The sequence below is a fragment of the Aphelocoma coerulescens genome, chromosome 1, assembly GCF_041296385.1.
Source record: "Aphelocoma coerulescens isolate FSJ_1873_10779 chromosome 1, UR_Acoe_1.0, whole genome shotgun sequence".
Lineage (NCBI taxonomy): Eukaryota > Metazoa > Chordata > Aves > Passeriformes > Corvidae > Aphelocoma > Aphelocoma coerulescens.
This window is the reverse complement of record NC_091013.1, coordinates 6,645,853-6,669,882: the sequence shown is the minus strand read 5'-3', so window position 1 is coordinate 6,669,882 and position 24,030 is coordinate 6,645,853. Positions and strand designations below refer to the sequence as shown.

At 43.4% G+C, this 24,030-nt stretch overlaps 2 long non-coding RNA genes across 4 annotated transcripts; one reads left to right on the top strand and one right to left on the bottom strand.

Annotated features, from left to right (window-relative positions):
- Positions 1-1,090: 1,090 nt before the first annotated feature.
- On the bottom strand, positions 1,091-6,052 carry LOC138117775 (uncharacterized). 3 transcript variants are annotated; one of them, XR_011154850.1, is made up of 4 exons: positions 5,918-6,052; positions 4,800-4,844; positions 3,149-3,307; positions 1,091-1,947 (listed from the first exon to the last, which is right to left on the bottom strand). It is a non-coding gene; the product is annotated as an uncharacterized lncRNA (long non-coding RNA). The 3 variants fall into 3 exon arrangements; XR_011154852.1 differs by lacking the exon at positions 4,800-4,844 and adding an exon at positions 4,131-4,209; XR_011154851.1 differs by lacking the exon at positions 4,800-4,844.
- A 100-nt stretch (positions 6,053-6,152) lies between these two features.
- LOC138117771 (uncharacterized) lies at positions 6,153-8,455 on the top strand. Its single transcript, XR_011154849.1, has 3 exons — positions 6,153-6,284; positions 6,394-6,538; positions 6,946-8,455. It is a non-coding gene; the product is annotated as an uncharacterized lncRNA (long non-coding RNA).
- Positions 8,456-24,030: the final 15,575 nt, after the last annotated feature.

Sequence of the window (24,030 nt, the reverse complement as noted above, 5' to 3'; positions counted from 1 at the left end):
ATTCAAAATAATGAGCTCTGGTGGAAATGCATTAAAAAGGGGGAAAAAAAAGATATTAAATTTATCGGATTGATTTTTGCTGACAAATTACTAACACAACTTTGTCAAGTAGCAAAAAAGGACTGTATGATCTGCTTTCCTTTAACTGTCCTGTAATTGCCTCTTGGTTTCCCAGTTGTATACAGAACTTCTCTTTGTTGGAGCTTAAAAGAATCTTCCATCAAAAAGAAAAAAAATGGATTTGAGTTGGCTAGCCTGAGGATGATTATTTTCCATCTACTTCACTCAGAGCAGTCAGCCAAAATTTGGGAACCAGAAGACTGTCAAATTAAATAGCTAATAAAGCCAGTTGACTTACTGAAGGCATCTGTTTATCTAACAAATTAGGCATGAAGGAAAATCCCACCAAAACAATAAAGACCTGTTCTCCTGAAGGTCAGAATAATCAACATCAGGAATGGAGCTCCTTGCAGGTACCCCTCACAACCTCTCTGGACAGCAGCTGTTTACAAAGTACTTGGTCAGAGCTGTGCTACCCTTCATCGTCATCATCATCATCATCATCATCATCATCATCATCATCATCATCATCATCATCATCATCATCATGTCTCCTTCCATAGTGATCTCTCTCTTAAACCTCAGTTCTCCCCAAAGAGCCCATCTATCCATAGGGTTTAAACTCTAGAGCTAGTTGTGACTCCTCTGAGAGTCATAATTGATACATCTGCTGTCTCCTAAAGAAACTATATCACCCAAAACGTGCTTTCTGTTCCTCAGAAGAAGTTCCTAGGATTAGATTTATGGAGATCTACAAAGTTACTTGTTAAAGATATCACCAAAGTCAGGGGTATAGTAAAGTGTTAACTAAGATAAATTGAATTTGCCCAGATTTGTGTTGGCCATATAAATATGCACCAAACTCTTTGTGTGTGTGTGCACACAAGTATTTTTATATATGTAATATATATATAAAAATATATATAATATATATTATGTGTAATATATTATATATACACACAAAACCAATACACATATTTTTACGATCACACAGGACATCTTTCCCTACAGTTACACCCATATACACCAAACAGTTGAGTCTGTCACTGTTTTATCTACTATTTCATCACCAGACAGAGGCTTGCAGATATTAAAAATCTTCCATCCCAAGAAGAGAAGGAACTGATGTGTGCTGGGCAGATTAAGACACCTACAGCTGCTGAGGAAGCTGAAGGTTTGTGGGGCTGCTGCTGCCAGCGCAGTGTGTTTGGCAAGACAAGGAGGAGAGATCATACCCAAAGGTGCTCCAAGACAGGAACATTAACAAAAACTGAAGGAGAGTGTTCTTCTTCAGAGTAAGACCATCTCTTATTGAGATGTTTTTAACTAAAACCATCCTCTGGGGATGGTCCTTCTATTTCCCAGTCTCCTGCTATGGGCTAGCTCTAAGATTTTTTGACCAGCTAATGTAGTCTAGGATGGTAAATGCCCATGTTCCTCACTTTCCCACCATTTCTTTTCTCTGTCCTAAGGAATCAGAGCATGGACAAATCCCGTTAATGCAAATGCTGTGGTGTAGGAAGAATGTTTGCCACCAGGCCATGCTTTGGAATGACAAATATGCAAGAATTAGCATCTATAACTCTCCATAAACATTGAGGTTAATCTCCAGGGTTTACAAGACTCTTTAAATGTGTTTTAATAGGACAATATGCTTTAGAAAGGACCCATCCAGCACTTCACATATCAGCAAAGTTTACAAGAAGGTAAACTGAGCCAGGGTAACAGTTCAGATGTACAGCCAGGGCCCTAATGAGAATGCCAAAGTCAAAGTAATAAATCGATTTGCAAGTCTAATACCTTCCCAAATGGCTGAAGAGCATTCCAAGTCTGGCAGGACAGTTGGGAGGGAAGAGCTGTGGGAATTCCATTGTTGCCTCTCAAACTCTGAAATGCAAGCGGATCAAATCACATTTTCAGTGCACAACGATGAGCTGGCTTAGACCTGCTCTCTGCCCACCCCACCCAGTTTGGACAGGACTCTGCTCCTGGGACAGTCCTGTTGAGGGGACCAGAACTGTCCACAGAGTTTGGGGCAGCTGAGAATGAACAATAATGGTTAATTAAAACTGAAGGCTGTGCGGACACCTGTAACAGAAAAGGAAAACTGACAAACCTGCCGTTCTCCAGTGATGGCAAAAAAGTTTCCTTTCAGCTTCCTAAAACCAGGTGAGATGAATACTGCTCTCGATTTATTTGAGCCTTCAGTTCCTACTTGCCTTGGGTAAATTCCACCTGAAGCACCTGGTCAGAGCAAGCCATGACTCCCAAGAGGTTTTATTCTGGAAAATGATTTTTAAGATGACTGTGCTCAGCCTTACCACTACCATCCAACTTTTGTATGTACAAAATGCAGAATAAGCCTTTGCTAATAGATGACCAGTTTGTTTCAAGCTGTATTATTCTTTCTGTGTTTTTCATCCAAAACTGAATATCAACAAGAAAATAAAGCTGAGAATTTTAAGTGATACATTCCCATTAAATCAACATGAAAACCAGCCAGATAATCCTAATGAGTAGGATGAATGAAACACTCAAAGAAGAATGACTTCATGTTTCTCTTCTTTATCCTAATTATTGCAGAACATTGGCCTAACCTAGACTAATTTTCCATGTCTCTGTAAAGACCTGAGGGGACTTTTTGGAGGGAGCCAGCCAATATTTTAGCTGCGTTTGTTATTGTTTCTGTTTATCACTTGGGTAGACTTGCAGTAAAAGGATGATTGCTTCATTATAATAATTCAATCTGCACTGAGACAGGCTGTCCCCTGTGTTACGTGAGAAACAGCTAGAAACTTTATTTCATAAGCAAAAGCACTACTGGCCATTTTAAAGTATCAAGAGAGCTGTCAGGACATTGTGGTTTGGCTGGTCCTGTTCTCTGGTGCAGGGGCTGTGGTGGGATAGGGAGCCTCTGTCTCAGGAAGGGACCAACCTCCCAGGCTCACTGGAGCAGAGGGGTGACAAGCAAGAGAAGATCCAACCATTCATTTAGCACCAAAGCAGAAAGTCCAGGAAAAAAAAATCTGCAATTGCTCATAGAGTGAATTGGGAATGATTTTTACTCCTTTAGAAACACAAGTTTTACCTGGTCACCACGGCTGAAATCTGGCAGGAAGATTCCCATGGCTGGAAAGTTTCACTCAATCTTTTTTGGGTATTTCATGAGGATCAGTTGAGCACCATCTGAGGAGGACTTGCACTGTTGGTGAGAAAGCTTTTGGTCTGCTTCCAGATTTCTAGCAACCTGGGAACAAACATTCTGAAGTGGGTTCTCTGATGTGTAGTCAGCTGAGAACCTGTACTAAAGACCTAAGTCCAGAGAAGTCATTAATCAAAAAAAACTGAGTAAATGGATGGTAATGACTATGAATTACAGGCTGTAAATTATAGCATCATGGTAAGAGAAGGACAAATGTAGACATCTATGGTCAGCAGGAGCTTTAAAAGCATGTTAGCTACAAATGGGATCACCAGAAAGGTACCAGATTACTTCTAAATGGACAAAGTCTATTGGCTAAGACTGCCAATAATAAACCCAAGGCAGTAAAAATGATGAGTAAATATTTCCCACTTCTGTTTGGGAAAAAGCCAGAAAATGTGCTGCATCTTATGTAAGAAAAACAACCCTTTCTTTTATAACAATGCCTTCTAAACTTAGAAATTTTTAATTGGCAGTTCCTGAATAATTTGCATCCAAAAGGGAAAGATATTTATTGAACCCCTGCTGCTGATTTTGAATAAGTCTTGGAACACTAGAGAAGTTACAGATATGAAGCAGAGATAAAGTTGTGCCAGCACTTAAACACAGTAACTAGGATGATGTGAATAAATATAGACTTGTCAGCCTGACACCAATCTGAACAAAATAATAGAACAGTTATTTGGGAAATCTCTTAAGAATTACAGGGGGAAAATAGAATTGCATTGAAATTATCATGAGATTATCAAAACCAGACCCTGTCAAAATAATTTTATAATGCTGGAACATGAACATGTTTAATCAGTAAAGGTGATAGAGTAGATATAAATGACACTGTTGGACTATTTTACCAAATGGACTATTTTACCTCAGATAAAACTGTGTTTGGGGAATTGCCCAATTTAAGGAGCTGGGTTCTTGGCTCATCACTGTTCAACTGTTCCCTGCTGATGGCAAATAAGACAGACTGTGAGGGACTGGTGAATGGCAGAGGCCCTTTGCTCCTTAACTGTGGCAGAGCACAGTCAGGGATAGCAAAGGAGGCCAGACTTTCCAAGGGAGTAAATTGGTGATTCTGCAGAGATCTCCAGACCCTGGTAGAAAGTCAGACAAATTTCAGCACAGAGTCTGAAGGGGCCAAGACAGCTTTTGGCTGTGCAAATCAGGGTCCATCATGGAGCAGGTATCCACTGTGTTTCGCAGTGGTGGGACAGCTCCTACAGTTATTTTGGCGTTCGGAAAAAAATATGGAGAGGATTCAGAAAAAAACCACACTAACTCAATTAAGGATAGGAAAGCACTCCTTATGCTGAGAGACTCAAGGGCTCCATTTATGTGACTCAGCCAGAGGAAGGCTCAAGGATGGAACAATCCTAATGAGTTATGGCTGCACAGACAGCAGAACTTTCCCAAAATCCTTTACACGTTGGACAAAGGTTTAACAAAGCTCATGGTCTGATGATGGAGAGATTCATTCTGATGGAAATAAGACATTGTTCTTCAGAGGGGGAAATAATTAACTGCCAGAAGAACTTACCAGTACTTGTTATTAATCAGTTTCTAATAAAGCCTTGAGTATTCCCTAAAAAAAACCAAAAAACAAACAAACAAAAAAACCCACAAATGAACAAACAAAAAACAAAAAAGGTATTCTAAAACATTGACACTGGGAATTTAAAGCTGACTTTGAAGAAACTGATGTAGGTTCCATGGGCTGTATTACAATGAAGATCATTCAAGAAGGCCCTAAGGTCTATTCTAATCCCAGAAAAATCTGAGAAAATAGATTGTCAATGGTGATACACACTTTCTTTCAGTGAGTCTTTCAACCATCAGACTGTCTCACCACTAAGACAACTGGGAAGACCCTTTTCTACACCTTAGAGTGCTCAAACATTCCCAAAGTTACTCTTTGCTTTTACCAGGTTGATGCTCTTACAGACAAACAAAGTAAGATGTCTTAGCTCATGCAACCACCATGTTTAGTCAATGTTAAGCTTTTCAGCTGTTGTTATTTTAATTCTGTCTTGACCACACAGAAATTTCCTCAAGGCAGCAGGACTTACAGGTCTTACAAATCAGTGAACATTTAGTAGCAAGGAAGCTAGAGGTTCAAAACCATTTATCCCATTTCTTCATTCTCCCCACCTCCTTTTGTGGCCTTGTAGGCCTTCTTTCCCACTGATTTTAAGAAGAAGCTGGACATGTCTTGGTGCTTAACAGCTCAGGAGCTGATCTGAGGGGGAGCATCTCTGTGAGCAGATCTGCTGTACTTGGTGGGGAAGTTTCCATTTACAGAACTTGTTCTTTTATTTCACACGGCCTCACAGCCCATCAATTTGGTGATTGAAGGTTCTAAATCACAGCTCAAGCAAAATCACTGTGGTTTTCCCCTTATTTCCATTAATAATCTGTGAAACTACCAATTTTTCCATGCCTTTTGCCCAAAACCACAACCTGCTGCAAATTCACTGAAAAATAATTCTAAGCTTAACCCAGATTAATAACACTTCCAATTAGGATAGCCAAGTTTTGCAGTTTAGCAGATTAAAATTTGTCAGGTCTCGTGTCTCTTTGGGAACATTGTGTTCCACTCAAACCACAATCTGACAAGAAATTATTACTGTCAAACTAAAGCGATTAAAAAAAATCCACCTTTGCATTTTGTAAGCTCCACACTTTGGAGTTCAGTTCTGCAGTTTAATTTTGTCCTGTTGCATAAATATGGGAGGAACCTACTTCTAGATCCAGAAGGGTTTCCAAGTCATAGCCCTACCCAGACTGGGGTACTTGGACCCATATGCTTTTATTTGGATCCTTTGCTAATCTTTTCCTTAAAATGGAGGGTGTGATCAGATCATCTGCAAGTGTTTCAAGCTGATATGTTTTCAGCTGTTAACCTCCCTTCAGCTGAAAATCATTGCTCCTTGACTGAAGTGTAATTCCTAGGCACAGATTCCCACCAGTGCAATGTGGAACAGGTTTGCTGGCCCACCCCAAGGATGAGAAGGAGATGAGAAGGGTGAACACCTACAAAAATGCTAATTCTAGTATTTGTGATCATGTTGGATATCCCTTACATTTTTCTGAGGTTGTTTTCTTCCCCCTGGCCTCTGCATTCTTCTCCCTAGGTATGTTATTTGGACACAGAAGCAGAGGCTGATGATGACTGAAACCACACTCCCCTGAACAGGATGGCCCTTGCATTTTCTAGACCAAAGCACTCTCTGGCACTGTGCTGAAAAAAAGATTTATGGTTTTTAATCTCCTCCTAAGGTATGACTGATGCTATAATATATAGGACAAGAATTAATCCTGAATTCTTTTTTTTTTTCTTATTTCATCTGTCAGAAGAATGCTGTTTCAATTATTTATTAAGAAAATTATATTTTTCAAGGTAAATGCATTATTTCGTTATCTGCTTTCAATTAGCAGGGAATTCACTATGTTCAGCCAAATGTCCATTCATCAACAAATTCCAGATTCCTGGCAGTCTGAGCAAATTCCCAATTTTCTTCTTTTATGGGTACAATAAGTGAAGATATTTGTGCCTCATGCTAAATTATGGCTGGGGTTAGACTACCCTAGAGGGAGGAGAAAACAACTGTGGAAGGTCTTGAAATATATTAATAGATGTTTTTATTGAAGTAGGGCTACAACATTTCATAATGTTTTTTCTTCAGGTGCTTTGTTATTGTTAACTAGACACCCTCTTGCCCTTCTTTGTGGGCAACAATGATCTGAGCTGGTCACCCTCCAACGTGTACAATGGGCTGATGAGGACACCTCTGGCAGCAGGGACAGGGACAAAAGCGATGGAAAATACATCTTGCACCACTGCAACTCATGTCCAATTAGTGAATTTGCAGTGAAAGTCTGTGCAAAGTATCTCTAGCAGTGTCACAGGCTGCTCCAGGGCCATGTGGACACCCTGGAGCATCAAGGGAGGAGTGAGCAGGAAGGACAGTGTCCAACCCTGTGCCTGGACTGAATAGGGTCTGCCTTGGAAATATTCCAGCCCTGCTCCTCCTTTGTCCTCCTGAAAAATGGGGCTACTGAGCTGGGTGCCAGCCACATGGGACCCCCCCAGTTCCTCACTCAGCACCATGTCATGCTGAGGAGCTGCCTGCATTCCAGAGTTCTCTCCCCAGGCAGCTGCACACAGGGAGGAGAGAGCCCCATTCTCCAGTGTGGGGGCTGGACTTCTGGCAGAGGGGCTCTTTCTCCCACAAAGGGAGCATGAGCACTTTTGAAAATGCAAATCTGCTTTTTAAAATGCTTCATGCCCAAGGACAATTTTACGACCTGCTTGCAGTTGATACTTTACCCTGCACTGGGCCAAAGCCCTTCAGAAGGAGCTTCCTGGGCAAAACAGGACAAAGGCTCTGTCCCTGCCAGCTGTTGGGATGGAAGGCTGCCAGAAATGCTGCCCCAGCCTCTGTGTATGCCCGCAACACTCTGAGCTCAGCTACTCTCCAGGCACTGCTCGGAGAGGCCCTTCTGGGTACAGTGTGAGTGTACAAGTCATGGGTAGAGCAGAGCAGCTGGGTGAAGGGATCCCACTGTCCCATCTCCCTCTTTTTGTAGTGGAACTGCTGTCTCCTCTGGTTTCCTTAGTTGTTGTCAAAAATCCTGTGTCGTGTCATCTCCTATGGGTCATACAAAGGGACCTTGGTTTTCTGCTGCCTTTCAGTTTCCCAGCTCAGTCACCACTGACCCTCTAACTATACTTGCTTGGTCACCTCCTCTTTCCTCCTTTCCACAGTGGATACTTTCTGCTCCTTTTTTTCTTTCTTCCCAATGATTTGTGGTCAGCAATGCTTTGCTTACACTATGGAGTAGGACTCTTCAGCCTTTCTCACCATATTCAGGTGTTTGTAGGCCTCTCCCTCTTCGTGCTCGCTCTGAGATAGGGTTCTCTCGTGCACCGTATTTTTCATCACATGAATGAAGAAACAGAGCCACTGCTCTGCCTCTCATTCCCTGGGTTGTGCAGAAAGTTAACCATCTTTACGTGGGCTGATGCCTTTCCCACCAGACATAGGAGAGGCAGGAAGACAGGAGTTTTTCCCTTCTGTGATTTGTGTGTATCTCAGGCATTGCTCTCAAGCAGGATTAGGCTGAGTTTTGGGGTAAAAGCTGTGCCACCCTCACTTCTCAGGGGTGCAGAGTCCTGAGAGCCACCTCACCACCCAGCAGCTCTGCCAACAGTGAGGGCTGTCCCAACAGGCAAAACCATCACCATCCCTTCAACATCTGTCTAATGTCCTACAGCCCAGGCAACTGAACCCATGTGTTTATTTTACTGGTAGAATACACCTGCAACTTCAATATTGTATGATAAGCAGATGTTCACTTCTATAAATTGAACAGCACACAAAGATTTATGGACCCCAGAGGTTCAGATTTAGCGAGTGGGAGCCAAGGTCACAACTGGACCTTCAGATTCAATAAATCTTGACATTACTGGAGCACTGGGGGAGGGGAGAAAGGCATCGTTATAGACTTATAACAATTTTTAAAGTATGCCAGTGATGATCTGCAAAGCAGATGTAAGTCAGTCTGATTTCAATACGTTAAACTGGCCCTGCCAGGTAAGAGATGAAATACCTCAGGGTTTGATTTGGAGTCACATATGGAATACAGGAGTGGAAACAATGATAGTAAACCCCTGTTCACTTGGGAAGCAGAGGGGAAAAAATGCTCCATTAAAAAGGACAAATGTTTTGTTTTCACGCTCTAAGAAGGACATTATTGGTAACATCAGTGGTGAATTTATTCTAATTAATATTCTAAATGACATATCTGTGCTGTGTTTTTCTTTCATGCAGTGCACGAATGAAAATCACTGGTTTAACTCTGATAAAAATAAAGTCCTGAATGAGCAGGGTAGGTACCTTCTGGTGGACACTCTGACAGTGTTTCCCAGCACAGGAGGCAGGCAGTGCATTCAGAGGGCTGGCAAAGGGGATAGACTGCCAGAAGTAATTCAGGCTGTAATGTCCCTTCAGACCCTGGTCTCTGCTGGAGCTTTAAATGCAGGCTGACTGCAAGGATGGAGGGGAGAAGAGGCAAGGCAGTATGGACAACCTGTGCCAATGTCACTGCAGAAGGAAGGGAGGCTGGGAACTGTGAAAATTCGAGAGAGAGAAAGGCAACAAGGAAGGTTTTAAATGGGCACCAAAATGCCCTGACATGGCTGTGTTATAAACACCCTCCTAGGGGCAATTCAGAAGCCAGTCCCTTGTGACAGCTGCAGTAAAATAGTGCTAAGGGTGTAAATAGAAATGGATATAGCCTGAAACACTGGAGGGAGCCAGAACTGACCCCTGCCAGCCCAGAGCCCAGCCTGGGCTGTGAAGCCCTCCAGAGGAGTTGTACAAGTTCATCTGCTCCAGACTCTGCACCAGATCAGTGACTCTTCAGTTAGCACAGTCAAAGCTAAATTTCATCAGCCAACATGCTGTCACATGTGACCAGCTGCAGATGCAAACAAGAGAAAACAAACACCAAAATGTTGTACTCTTTTTTTTCTCTCACTGTGGTAGTTATGCATGTGAACAACTCCCCCAAATTCAAGTATGTGAAAGCAGAACTGTCTGAAGCAGAAGCAGCCAGGGAGATGTAGCATTTGATGGCTTCTGTGGCAACTAAAATGAAAGTTTTCGAGCCAAAGTGAAGTTATCACTAATGGCCATGTGAGTGTGGGATATAATCTGTCTGCCAGCTATAATATAGGTAAGTCAGAAAGCATGACAGGCTGAAGAAGCAGCTCAAGATTTTCAAAATGCTTGCACAAGGATGCTCCAGTGGTCTGTGAACAGGTTCCTTCATGCCCTCCTGAAGGCAAATCCAGCGTGAAAAGCTGGAGTCAGGTGGGGAGGTCAGTGTCCAGTGCACTGCCCTTTTTAGCTCTCGTTCTGGATCAATCTTCTCACTTCTGGGCACAAGGCTCATTTTAACTCTCACACCCCTGCATGCCAGATATGGGTGTATTTTGCTTCAGAGGGCGTAGTGAAGCTCATGATATGTACGGGCTTGGAAAAGGCTGCTCTAACAACCTGATGTACAACAAACCTTCTGCCAACTGGTCTTTCATGACCCATGGTGTTTTTTCTGCACCCAGCTCCCAAGTGATGGGATGGAGGCACAGGGAGTGATTTCCTGCCCCAGTGCCACCTAGCAGGCCCCTGCAGTGACCCCAGTTACCACATCCCCTCACCTGGGGAATTTTTCCCCATGACTACAACTTCCAGGATCATTAAGGAAAGGTATTTCTCAGTGTTTTTCCCACTGCTTCTTGTGAAAGTGCTACAAAATAAGGGCAATTGGGAAGGGTTTACATTACCTGGCCTTTGTTCCTACATCTTTGAACACTGACTCCAAAATAATTCTGATTTCCATACTAAACAAGCATATTGTGGCCTCTTTGCTGGTGAGACACAGACTGTGGATTTCTCTGCCTTGGAATTTGCAAAAGACAGCTTTGGTAACTGCAGCATCTTTTAAATGAGCCCCTGATGTTCTTAATGAAAAACTCACTTAGGTAGATCAATACTCAGCTTCATTGTTGTCCTATATCACACCAGGCTGCAAGGTAACACGGGTTTAGTGGTTACTGTTTATCCCCAGATGATTCCTAACCTCACTTCCCACTGCTGAAAAAGGCGTTAAAAATAAAAGTAATCTCTCACTGAAAGGAAGACTTTCCCAACAGCTGTATCCTTCAAAGGCTTTGGCCTTTTCTTTCCCCTTACCCTCTCCCTAGGTAGCCCTCTGGGAGCCACGGTTATGTGGGATGCCAACTGCTCACTATTCATCACGGCCCTGTTCTCCAAGGGCCCATTGACTCTCAATAATTTATCACCCCATGCTTTGTGTGCTGCTGCAGAAATAAATCAGGACTGGGAGCACCAGATGCTCCCGCATCCCATCGCACTGTGTTAATTTATTAAAAAGGGGTTTTCTCAGCCCAGCTGAGGGGTGCAGGGATCTCCTCCACAAGGGAGCAGTGAGGATGGGGGTTAAGGTCTGCTGAGCCAAGTGCAAAGAGTGTTGAGAGAGAGAGAATCCAGCGTGGAAGCTGAACTTGGAAACTCTCGCAGGGTGAGCAGGCGGTCGGCTTTCCAAGCAGAGCTCGCTGGGACTGCGCTCCAAGAAAAATACATTTAGTCCTTAAGCGTGTATTTTTCATTCTGGGCTCATGGTCTCTTTTTGTTTCTTGGACTAGGTCTCGCACCCGGATACAGCAAGTAAATATCAAGCCATAAATCACAAATTCGATGCTTGCTTTTCTTTCTTCAAGGTTGTATAATATAATGAAAAAGATCAAGCAAATGCAAAGCTATTTTACACTGCACATGCAGAGTGCAAAAGGCCCTGGGTGTCTTCCAGTGACCCCACAAGAATGATAGGCCTCCTGCTAACACGAAGATCTGTTTTTCTGAGGCATCACACAAATCCTCTCATGGATTGAAGAGTTTCTCCTGTTCTTGTTTTCTTTAATGTTCTTGCAATACAGTTAATTTAACATATAATGACCCTTCATTCAGACCTTCTGGACATATATATTATGGTTATTTCATCAAATGTGTCTCTGGCAGAACAGGAAACGCAAATTTCCTACATTCTCTCCCAGAGTCCTGAATGCATGTCAACAGCTTTTTGGTACTTATCACCCTTGGTCATTTCTCATCTCCCCTTCAGAGGGGGAGGACCATGCCTGCTAACACACAATTTTGCCTCTGACACTGGAGAACCAGGCTGACCCCACCTGGAAGATGGAAGAGTGCTGGGACTTCTTGAAGTTCTGGGAGCTTGTCCTTGAAATCCATCCTTGCCAAGGTTGCACATTCTGTTCCAGCACTCCCTCATGGAGCAGGGCCTGAAGTCACACCACTGTTGCTCTTGCAAAATCACCTTCCAGTTACCTGCAAGGGGAAGAGCCAAACCAAGAACGCATGGTTCATCCTACCCCCCAAAACAGTGTTCAGGATAACTCCTCTAGCACAGTGCACACCAACCAGGAATGGTATAGTGGGATAGGAGCATTGCTGGTTCTGCTGATGCAATGGCAGCCTCTCTGCTCATCTCTGAGCATGTAAAAATGGGACTTTAGAGGATCCCAGATCTAAATGACAGTTAGTTTTTGTGGTGACAGCACGAAAACTCTTCCTTGACACCAGCTCTTTTCCCAGGTTTCAAATCACTGCCACACCTCCACAGGGACTTGGTAACTTTTACAGGAATGAGCTGGCAGGTGGGTTGGAAACCCCCATTTCTCCTTCCTTTCTCTCCTCCTCCTCAGAATTTTTCATTTACACTGACATTTTCCCAAACTTGTAAGCTAGGGAAAGATATCCAGTGCACATAATACTAGCCTGAAGAGCTAAAGCTTGCCAATGTTATGAGAAAGCATAAGCAAGAGATTATAATGGGAAGTGTTGGGCAATCCTGTCTTTACTGAAGGCAAAATCCCCCGCTGGGCCTGCCACCAAGATTAGTTCCAGATTTCCTTAGGTTCTTGTGACATGCACAGGATCTGTCCCAGCACTGCTTAAGTGCTATCGGGTCTAATGCTCTCTTTCAAATCTCTCCACCCTAGCATCAAGAGCATTATTCTGAGGAGATTTTTCCTGAAATCTTCACAAGACAACATTGGGAAATGCTGGTTAGTCAGTAAGACCATTGTTTATCCTGGTAAAACACAGCTTCCGCTAAACCAGAGCCTTCTCTCCTTGAAGATAAGCAAATGTTAGCGAAATGACTGTAAATCATGAGATTTCTGGTTTTGGTTGCATCTTAACTCTGTTTTCTCTCATTTACGGTCTCCTTCAAATGTCTTCTTTGGCACTGAAAACATTTGTCTCAACCTAAAAGTGAACTTTGGAGAGGGGGAGTCTGAATAAAACCCCTACAGCTGTTTTTGAGTTATCCATGAAGAAAAAAATGCACATTTCCCAGTATAAACATTGTCTTGGTTTTATTTTGGGGCTTTTTGTTGTTTTGTTTTTTAAGTTCAAGGAGAACATGCCGTTTATTAAGAGTTAGACTATTTTATTTTATTTTATTTTATTTTAAAATCAGCACAGCACATCTGTACTTCTTGGTGAGACAGAGGGACACAAGAGCTGCTCTGTGAGGTCGGTACAAGGGTTGGTCCAACCCTGAATCCTGTTTCTGACTGTGCCTGGTAGCAGATGCTCAGAGCACAGCAGAGAAGAAACAGGACCAGTGCCATCGGGCCTTTCCTGGTGTCCCTGCAGTGTTCCCACCACTCCATAGTGACAGGGATTCCTGAGCTGGAGCTGGAATGCTGTGTTTGGCAGCCACCAACAGCCTGGTCCTCTCTGAATTTGTCTGATTTGGAGCCCCTCTTCCCTCTTGGCCTTTGCAGAATCTTGTGGGGAGGGCACCGGCACGAGGCAGCTGCACTGTGAAATCAGCACATCCTCACCCTCTTTTTAAACCTGGTCATGTCCTTGGAAGACTCTTTGTTCTTAAATTACGAGAAACATTGAATTGCCTTTTTTTCCCTGAACAGGCCATTTTATAAGCTGTTTCATCACCCTTCTTGTGCAAGCTTGGTCACAGCCTCCTTGTTCTTGTTTTAATTCTCTCTCTACCTCTGGCTCTCCCATACCTTTTTAGGGTGGTTCAAGTGTGGCATTGCTTGGGCTTATGATTCATATGACAACTTCCTCTCCTGGTAGTATCCAGTACTTAATTTGACTATTTTTTCCTTCCATTGCTGAGTATCAGAACTGTGCTTTCAGATCATTTCCCATCAATATCCCAAACTCCTCTCTGAAAGGCAGCAGCATGCTGACTGCCAGCTGCTGGCTGAGCAGTGGTCATTTTGTCTCTTCCCCTATGTTTCACTACTTTGCTCTTCCCAGCACTGGCTTTCTACTGGCCTTTGATCCCAGTCACTCAGCTGGGAGTGAGGGAGATCCTCCTGCAATTGTTTGCTGTTGGCTGTTCTGAAGAGTTCTGCACCATCCACAAATGTGGATCTCCTTGAACTTAAAAAACAAAATTAACTCACTGCTTATCCCATCTTACAGACATTTGATTAACACACTGGAGGATACCACATACATCTACACTGTTTTCTAGACTGGAGAAGCTCTGTGAGAGAACTTGAGCCCCTTTTCATCCACAGTTTGGCTCCCCAATGTGCCTGGGGCAAAGTGCCATTTTTGGAAAGCTGGATGTGCTTTATCAGTGGTGCCCTGCTGAGGGACATCCTCACTGACCTCTGCAAAGCCTGCCAACAGATTTGAAAAGCCTGACTCTTCCCAATAAAAGCAACATTTCTTTATTGTCACCATCTCTCTCATGCACACAGGATCCATCCATGTCTGCCAATTCTAATCTGTGATAGATTTTTCAATACCCTGACTGGTATAGAAGGTCAGCACATTAGTTTGCAGTTCTCAGGTTCATTTTTGAATTATTTCTAGTTACAGTTAATATATCTGGAATAAAATGCTCAGATGTGAGGTTTTATTAATAATTAAAAGGACAACAAATATTCCCTGTAGACAAGTCAGTTATCTGTGCTAATTTCCCTCAAAGAAGTGCAACTTCTTCCACAAACTTGCCCAAAGTATAACTACAATTAAAATATTTAGAAAGTTGCCCTTTTTCTTTGAATAAAGCATTGATTTAATTTTTTCCACTGTAAAATGCATGCAAAATTTTCCCCTGTAAGCTCCAATTTTGTTTTGACAGTTTTCACTCCTATAATCTCTTGTGGGTCAAACACAACATAAGACATCAACTGAACTTCCAGACATCATCACATTGTTTGGCATCTGCAATTAATGCCATGATCTGAGTTCATAATTAGAGCCCTCCCACATTGGGAAATGCACCAGTGTTGTCTTGCCTCTAAAAATTTTGGATATATTGGCACAGTGGTTGATGCCCCAAGCCTGTCAGTGTCAAAGGGACATTTGGACAATGCCCTAAACAACATGATTTAACCTTTGGTCAGCCCTGAGGTGATCAGGCAGTTGGACTAGCAGATCTTTGTAGGTCCCTTCCAACTGTATTTCAGTCTAGTCTAGTCTAGTCTAGTCTAGTCTAAATCAGACTTTTCCCTGTGCACACTTATTTCCTGGAATAATTGTGCGTATTTATTGGTATTTTAGCATATTTTCCTTCAGCCTGATTTTCCCCAGTTTTGCAAACCAGAAATTTGCATACTTTTAAAATGTAGTCTCTATTTTGGGTAAAATATGAAAGTCTCTATTTGACTTGTCTGTGTGTCCTGTATACCCAGGCATACGTGAGTGTGCAAAATATTCCATAAGCATTCATACAGACACTGGAGAGGATAAATGTACAAACAAATGCATATGTACAGGAGTTGTGGTTTGGGGTTTTATTCCTGAAAACTGCGAAATAAAGCCCAAATATGTAGAAGTTACCTACAGCAGTGAAGGCATCAAGTATTTAATCATCAACGCAATTACAAATATGAGAGCACTGCCTGTGAAATTAATGCAGCCTATCAGCTGCCTTAAAAATGGGCTCCCACTTAAATGTTTTGCCCACCCAGGGCTTCAGTGAGTATCACTCTGCTACCATCCAGGTAAATAAGAGCAGATTAATGGAGGAAGTGTAGGTGCTTCCCCCCCCCCCCCTCAAAATTGGCAGCACCACTGCACTGTGCAATCCCACAAGATAACACATCAGGGCTGTGCAGCTTTGCCTCCAGCCCCGAGTCAGTTCAGGACTGTGTCTCTGGGTAATGTTAAATTTAGGGCCTGAGTTTCAGCACTACTCATCTTCACTTCTCAGCTCTCCCAGCTGCAATATATCACTTGTAGGCCAATACCCCAACCCATGGGGCGGGGGGGGGGGGGGGGGGGGGTGGCCCATGTGACACACACTAATTTATAAATGAGAATGATATCTGAATGCATCACATTTCAGTGAAGAAAAACAAACCTTATGGACTCTTTCAAGGCTGTGATAAATTAGAATGTGCATGTTACAAATATTTATCTTGCACCCTTATTACAAGTATTTCCTTTTTGCCGGTTAATTTAATTAAGAGATGTCCCTTTGGATTAAAACTTTGTAAGATGGATATATTTTTCTCCAATCCATAATTCATTTTGAATGAAGAGAGGAAAACTCATAGCTCCTGAACTTATTAATAATAATCTGAATTAAAATACCTTCCTGGCCTCCTTGAACACTTACGTATGTTACGAGATAGCTGGGAAGAGAAACAAGAGGGATTATTTTTGTTTTCATGAGGAGGACCCGATCCCAGGAACACTGTTGAACATGTATGATGAGGAGTTAGTCACAATGATTTCTTTGGCAAGGGAGAAAGAAGCAGAAACAAAAACAACACTGACCCAACTTTCCATCGAAGGGGGGGAGGGGGATGAGAGAGCTGGTATGGGATCATTCCTCTTCTCTCCCAAAGCCCAGGATCCCATCTCACTCCAAAAAGGCTTCCCTGGGCTTGGAAGCTTGTAGCTGTGCAGGATACCAAGGACAGGAGGAGGAGAAGTGGTCAAACCTGCCAGGAGCACCTTGTGGCATGACCCTGGGAGATGTGGGGGCCTTCCTTGTGTCCCCTCTCTGCAAATCATCACCCAGTGCAGGACACTGGGCCTGCAGGGAAGACAAAACCCACAGAAGAGCCCAGATGGTTCAGCTGAGAAGTCCTGGGGAAGAGCATATGGCCTCTGAAGACATTACCTGAGCTGTAGACCCAAAAGGAAAAAGGAAAAGATGAAGACACGGGAGAAGGAGCTGTTTAGGGCTTCAGAGGGTCAGGATTTTGCCTTGGGTTGCTGTGCTCATCTCAGATGTGCTACTTCATCTCACTGCTCAGGACCCCTTCCTGACTTTTGTTGGATGTACTTCCAGGACAGTACCTGTGGATCACAACCTGAATCCTGCTGTCTCTGTGCAGAGACAACGAGGCTTGGGGGGCAGCTTTGCTGACAAACAGACATTACAGAAGGGTGATGACAAAAGTGTAGCTGTTTTTCCAAAATCTCTGCTTTGCCTCTGCTCACAAAACAATTCCTAGAACTGTCCATCAGAAAATTAGTTCCCAGCTCAGTCCCTGCAGAGGGGTGAGTGATTTTGTGTCTGATAATGTCTTCGAGGTAGAGTTTAGACATACAAATGTTTGGGAGATATACCTATTTTGAGAGGCCTCTTCTTCCACAAAGGTTTGTGTTTACAACTTCCATCACCACCTCTGTGGCATCTGATGAGGGGTGATTTCAATAACACTCAAAGTAGAATAATTGAAAAAGGCTTGTCATTTCCTTTCCTCTTTAGAGGAGAATTTTCTGATCAGTTTCGGGCATTGTGTCTATAAATCCCGTCACATTTCCTTTCATTACAGAGCCCGCCAATACACTGTTAGCAGACTCATTAACAAGACAAGGGGCATCACTGTCAGAAGAAAAGGCTACTGAAATGTAAATACAAAGTCTAGCCAAACATCTCACTCCTATAAGCTTGAACTTGACTCATTGCTGCAGGCATAATTGAAGGGGTTTCTCAACACGTTATTCAAATTCATGTTGAAGCTGTTTTGCTTCCCACACCCCTTCAGCACCTGCAGAAACCTCTCTGCTGACCCTGAGACCCTTGGTGAGATTCAACCCAGAGTGTTTGGTCAATGCCAGCTCTTACATCAGTGACTGGCACCCCTTCATGGCTCACACGTCCCACTTTTAAAAGAATAATTACAGCAATGCTGTGAGCTGAATGAAAAAACTCAAAGAAAAATGAACCTGAAGATGTTTCCCTAGCAACTGTGTGCAGCAGTGTTGCCACCAGGCCAACATTACAGCATCACACTCACAAACTGAAAAAAAACCAGACTGAAATCTTTACCACTTGAATGGCAAATGGAGTCTGGCAGAGACAGAGCCTTCCTTGGTCACACCAGCCAGTGCCCAGCTCATAACACTGGCTTTCACCTTATGTTGAAAGCTACTCTGGATAAGGAACAGCAACAGCTGTGAACAGGGGTTCAGGGAGCATAGCAACCTCATGAAAATAATAAAAAAAAACACTTAATTTCAGTATTGTTAAAATAACTGTTGATTTTCTCTTTCTCTTTCCATTCCTGATCCTTCTCACCACTACATCAGTACAATTCCAGCCCATGCTGTCTAATGAGTCACCTTTGGCCATCTGATTTTCTTGAAGCAGTGGCCGTGAGTTCCCAGAGGGTGATCCAAGGCTTACTCACCCAACTGTAATTATCTCTGTGCAGCCAGTCTTTCCCAGTCCTTCTTGCTCATCATTCCTAAAACTGACTCTTGGAAACAACATGTCCTGGTGCAACCCACCCTTGCTTTCCTGGCAGACTCAGAGGTCCCCATTTTCCCTCCTCTGCATCACCCATAGCAGATACAGTGAGTAATGCAAACAGGAGGAGGAAAGAGGCAACAATCCCATTACCATCCTAATAAACCCACCTCTCTTTTGTTTACCACCATCATTTTAAGTGATGTACTCCAGAACAAGGCAAACTTTCAATGCTAAATCCTGCATTATTACCCTTCAGATAGACAGTGACCATTTCACTCAAGGATGGTTTGAATATTTAGGTGCACAGATGAAAGGCTTCTATGACATCATACTTTAAAATCTATTGGCAATGGTACATTATTTATTAGTTTAACTCCTGAGATAAATGCAACATTATACTGTATCATCCTGAAAATTATTTTTACTCATCTGTGCTGAAAACCTCCTGTTCCATCAAATTGGGGTCCAGCTTTTGGACCTTAAACATTCTGAAAATGCTCCCTAGAGACAGCCAACTGATCGCTTTCTTTAGTTGATGCATGCTCAGCATCACTAACATGTATTAAATTAGCAATATTAAATGCAAAAAATGTATCTTGAACTATGATTTATAGCTTACCTCCTGCAAGAGGAGAGGCCTTTGGCACACTGAGCCAGACATGCCTCAAATGCCACCAGTGGCACAATTTTATAAAAAGGTTATGAGGGGAGGAAAGTGTTCATCAACATCCACACATCAGTGGTGCAGCTCTTCCTCCTGCTTGCTGGGTGTTAATGCTCATGCCATTCGTGCTCTCCATAGCTCTCCATGTGCCACCAGTGCCATGTGCCAGGAAAAGCTCAGCCAGGGGCTTTGCAGGGTGGGGCTCAACAGACCCAGAGTATCTGAAACCCTCAGCTGATGAAGCAGGAGGAAGACTGTGCACTTGCCCTTACCCCCAAGAAAGGGAGTGTTGCTTCTTACCCAGGGTAAAGGGTAGGTTTGTGCCACTGAGAGGAGCAATCCAGGAGGCCAAAGAATGATCAAAAAGCTGAAGCCTCTCCTTGGTGAGGAGGCAATCCTACAGTTGCTGGGCTTGCTTTGGGAAAACAGTCCCCCCATCGGCTCCTGAGCTGCACACAGGGATCTGAGCAACCCACAACACCCACAGTCACCTGCAGACTTCAAAGGATAAGCTTCTAACTCTGCTCCTTCATGGGTTTTCAGAGGACAGGTTGGAAATAGATAAGTTCTTGGCCCAGTTGTGGCTTAGGGCTTTGTCTCCTTTGGAGTCTGCACCAAACCACCACTAGTTTGGTTAAGGGGATGTGTGCATCTGTCACAGACCCCATACCTGAATATCTGCAATACTGAATTTTGAGGTGGGATCTGCCAGGAACTGAGCCAGTCCTGGGACCTGGCTGTTGCAGCTGAAGCACGTGGGCTACCCTGAGACAAATCAGAGATTTTGTGTGCAAGGGTGGGAATACAGCAAAGCAATCACCCTTTCTCCGAAAGCAAAGCCAAACCCTGTTCCCACAGGAAACCCTGTTTCCCCGTTTCACAGAAATCAATGGAGAAACTGTTGGGGCCTCAGGAGTGACAGCTCAGGTCCTTCATGATTGTTTGCCTTCAAAAAGGAATTTTGCTTCATTAGGATGCTGAGTCTTTCTAATTCGCATATTTGATTTGCTTCGGGTCTTGGGTTGTCTTCATTACGTGCCTGACAACAGGGAGTCAAAAGGGGCCAACAGGGAGTCAAAAGGGGCATCTCTGAACCTGCTGCGAGGCCGTGAAACTTTACTGGAGAGGGTTATGTGTGGGGTGAGAGGGAGTGGGCAGGCACATTCCCGATGGAGTGCCCTCCCTGTTTGATACCATTGTTATGGAAACTTGAAACTTCAGGAAGGCCACTGAAATGGAAATGTCAGGAAGCCTAAGAGAGACCCTTTGCTCACTCCTTACCAGGCTTCTGCAGGGCAAAATGTCTGAGTTTCTGCCTTGTGTGAGCTCTCCCGGGATCCTGAAAGCCAAACTCCCTCGTAGGTGTAAAGGTCAGGAATCCAGCAGACGTGAATCCCAGCAGTCACCGGAGATGCTTACTCTGGAAACAAACTCACAACAAAAGTGGCAAGAACAGGAGACCTGATGCAATGGCAAAACAGATGAAAACCGTGTGTTCCATCCCAGGGTGAGTTACCTCCTGGGAGAGGGAGTGTGGGAGCAGTGGCTCTGTGTGTTCCTCCAGCTTTTTACAACCACTCGAGCCCAGATGGCGAGTGAGGGAAAAAAGCTTCCAGCATTTTGATGAACTTGAGCAATAGGATTTTAACAACACAGGAAGAAATGTCCTTCAGCAGCAAAGCAAGACACCAGATAGTGGTGGTTCCTTGCACAAGGACTTGCTAAGCAGATCAGTGCATTACCACTCTGCAAAATGAAGTTCTTTTGGACAAAGAAAAGTGTTCATGTTTTGTTGAAAATAGTTAAATTAATCACTACCCCAAGCCCCAAATGGAAAGAGGTTGAGCTACAAAAGCTCTGCTTGTATTAATGTCCAGGCCAGCAGATGCACTTCCCTAAAATTCATTTAGCTGGCAAAAAAAAAAATGCCAGCAGCAGAGAGGTTCAAAAACTGTGGACTCCGGGCACTTCAATGAGGATTTTCCTTAAGAATAATAATAAAAGTAATAATAATAATAGAAAAGTACACTGAAACCCAACTCTAGAGAAGATTTTGTTCCTATTTCTCCCGAGGGAGAGGCAGGGTGAGGATACCACCAGGCTTTCACATGCAATTCCTTCATGTAAATGATTTCCAACGGGAGCTCCTGCCCTTGCTTGCAGACAAAAGCAGAATGCATCACTGTTGCCAGACCACCTGGGACATGGGGAGGAGAGGAAATTTCCAGATGGGTTTTAAGACAATTCATTTATATTTATATAGCCAAAATAAATGTTGGGGTTTTTTTTCTGCGATAGCATTTCCCTTTGCTCTATCCAGACCACCAAGAAAAGAGGGAGGCACAGAATTTCTATTGCATTAATAGTTCTGGTGTTTACAGTTTTGGCTTTTATGAACTTGTAGGAGCTGTTTATTGAGTCATAAACTCTACTAATGGGGATATTATCTCTAAATTATAAAAGTACTATAGTATTTGGGTTAGTTAAAAGAAAGGTTTAAAACAGTTACACACTTACAGTTTGTCTCAATTACCAACATGATCCCATAATGGGAATTTAATTGCTAATTGCTAGCTTATATTGTAGAAGAACTGCAGTAACAGCACACAATATATAGCCTATAAACATGTCCAGACAATTCTGTATCACCTTCTTTCACTGCTACCTTCTTATATGGGTTGGGGAGGGGGTTATTGCAATGATTTAATTCCTAAATGCCTCAAATTAGGGATTCCTCTTTGTTAGGAAAGCATTTCCAGCAGTGCTTTGTTGGACAGATTTTAGCGAGCTGCCCGCACACACTCGGGTGGCTTTGAACAAACAGGACAGCCTTATGCACATGCTTAAATACTTTGCTAAATTAGATTCTCACAGAGCTCTAACAAAAGAAATCGTAGTTCCATTTAAGTCAACCCAGATATTCCTGTTTACCCAGCTGGAGTGAAGTTTGAGCAAGACCCACCAGGCAGAGTCAAGCTCAAACACAGTCAGGTCCACCTGATAAGCACGGCACTGAATCTGCTCATCCTGAGCTCCAGAATATCCCATGAGAGCGACCCTGTGCACGTTCAGTGTGAACTCAAGGTCTCGTGGTCTCATGGACTCTGCCCAGTCTACCCAGCTCAACCCAGACTACCCACAGCTGGCTGCAGCTGAGCCCTTCCCACACCAGCCACAATCCACTCACAGGCGGGGAGCAGCCGAGGTCGCCGTGCTTGGCCTCAGAGCTCCTCTCGCAATGCTGGTGGGCACCAAGGGTGGGATTCCTCTCCCCCAGCAGCACTGTGAACATCTACACTCAGCTGGTTGTTCCCAATCCCTTCAGTCAGTGCAGAGGGATGGGCAGGGATAACAGGCCTCTAAATATTCTTGTAGGCTGATCACTCCCTAGAGGTACTGATAGCCCTTCTGTCAGCAGTAAGGGATCCAGAGAGCAAGTGCAGATGTAGACACCTGCACTGCTGACATCTGAGAGCAGGGGACATGAGTATCACCCAGAGACATTCTTAATTTGGAGGTGGCCTTGTCCCACTTCCAGCTCTGCAAAGGGTCTTCCTCTTATCTTCCAAGCCAATGCCATCCTGACAGATTTGTTTTGGAAGTGGGAACTCTCTCAAGTACTGTCAGGTGATACAGTGAATTTTGTGCTGTTACAGATCATCCCACCATGCTGCTTGCCAGGGATCTGCATCAGATTTCAGGTAAGTTTGTGAAGCAGCTCCTTTACTTCTCTTTGTCCATAGTTCTAAATATGAAACTATCCCGATGAAGGAAGAGAGCAGAGAGGACAGATGGCTGGGGTGAAGGGCAGATGAGGATAGCTCGTTCATTTGTGTGTAATACATACCAGAAGAAATTTCCAGATGATTCAGAAATGACCACGGAAATGTTCAGAGGAAGAGTTTATTTAATCAATCCATAAACTTAATATATTATAGCTATATCAACTTCCTCATCTTGGTTATGCTTCCTAGTTTTAACTTTACATTGGAAACTGGCAGGGACATGGACATTCCCACACACCTCCCTCTGGCTTGTTTGACCACTGCCTAAACCAGGAGTGCTGCTTCTGACTGGGTCTGAGTCACTCCCCTAACTACAAGAAGAATTTGATTTAGAGCAAATGCTAACTTTAAAAAGTCTTTTTTCCAGATAGTTTTCTCTCAGATGTTATCTATACTGTCCTCTAAAACCTAAAAATAAGTTTAAAAATCTGATTGAGCTGAGGTTGTGGTACTTTTTTCCTCCTGATACTGTAAATTCTTCACAAACAAGCCGTTGTTCTATCTTTCTCATTGTACTGCAGCTTGATGGTTAAACCACCTTGAAGAGCAAGAAATTCTGCAAGTAAATACACATAGTTAAATTACTGGGGTACAGGACATTATAGCTTCAAGAACTAATGTTTCCCTCCATGTCACTGAACTACAAAATGTTAAAAACTGGAAAATTCTTCTATCAGTTCCATGTCTCAAACCACAGGAACACTTAGAAGAGCCCAGCAAGCACACACCTGGTGAATTACTGCTAATGCTACACAGACCACGGTTCTCTGAATGCAGTCAAGTGACTGAAAACATCCAATATTTTGGTTATTGCAAAATTAGGATCCCTGCAGTTTTCCCACAGCAACTTTTCCTTTGGGAGGCAGCAATGTCTCCTGGGCTAAAAGGACACAGGCACCAACTGAGCCCAAAGATTTTCCAGGAAGTAGGATGAACTCACACCAGCACATGAGGAACAAATGCAGGAGGACTTTCATCCTTTCATTTATGCCAATGAACATCTGCCTGAT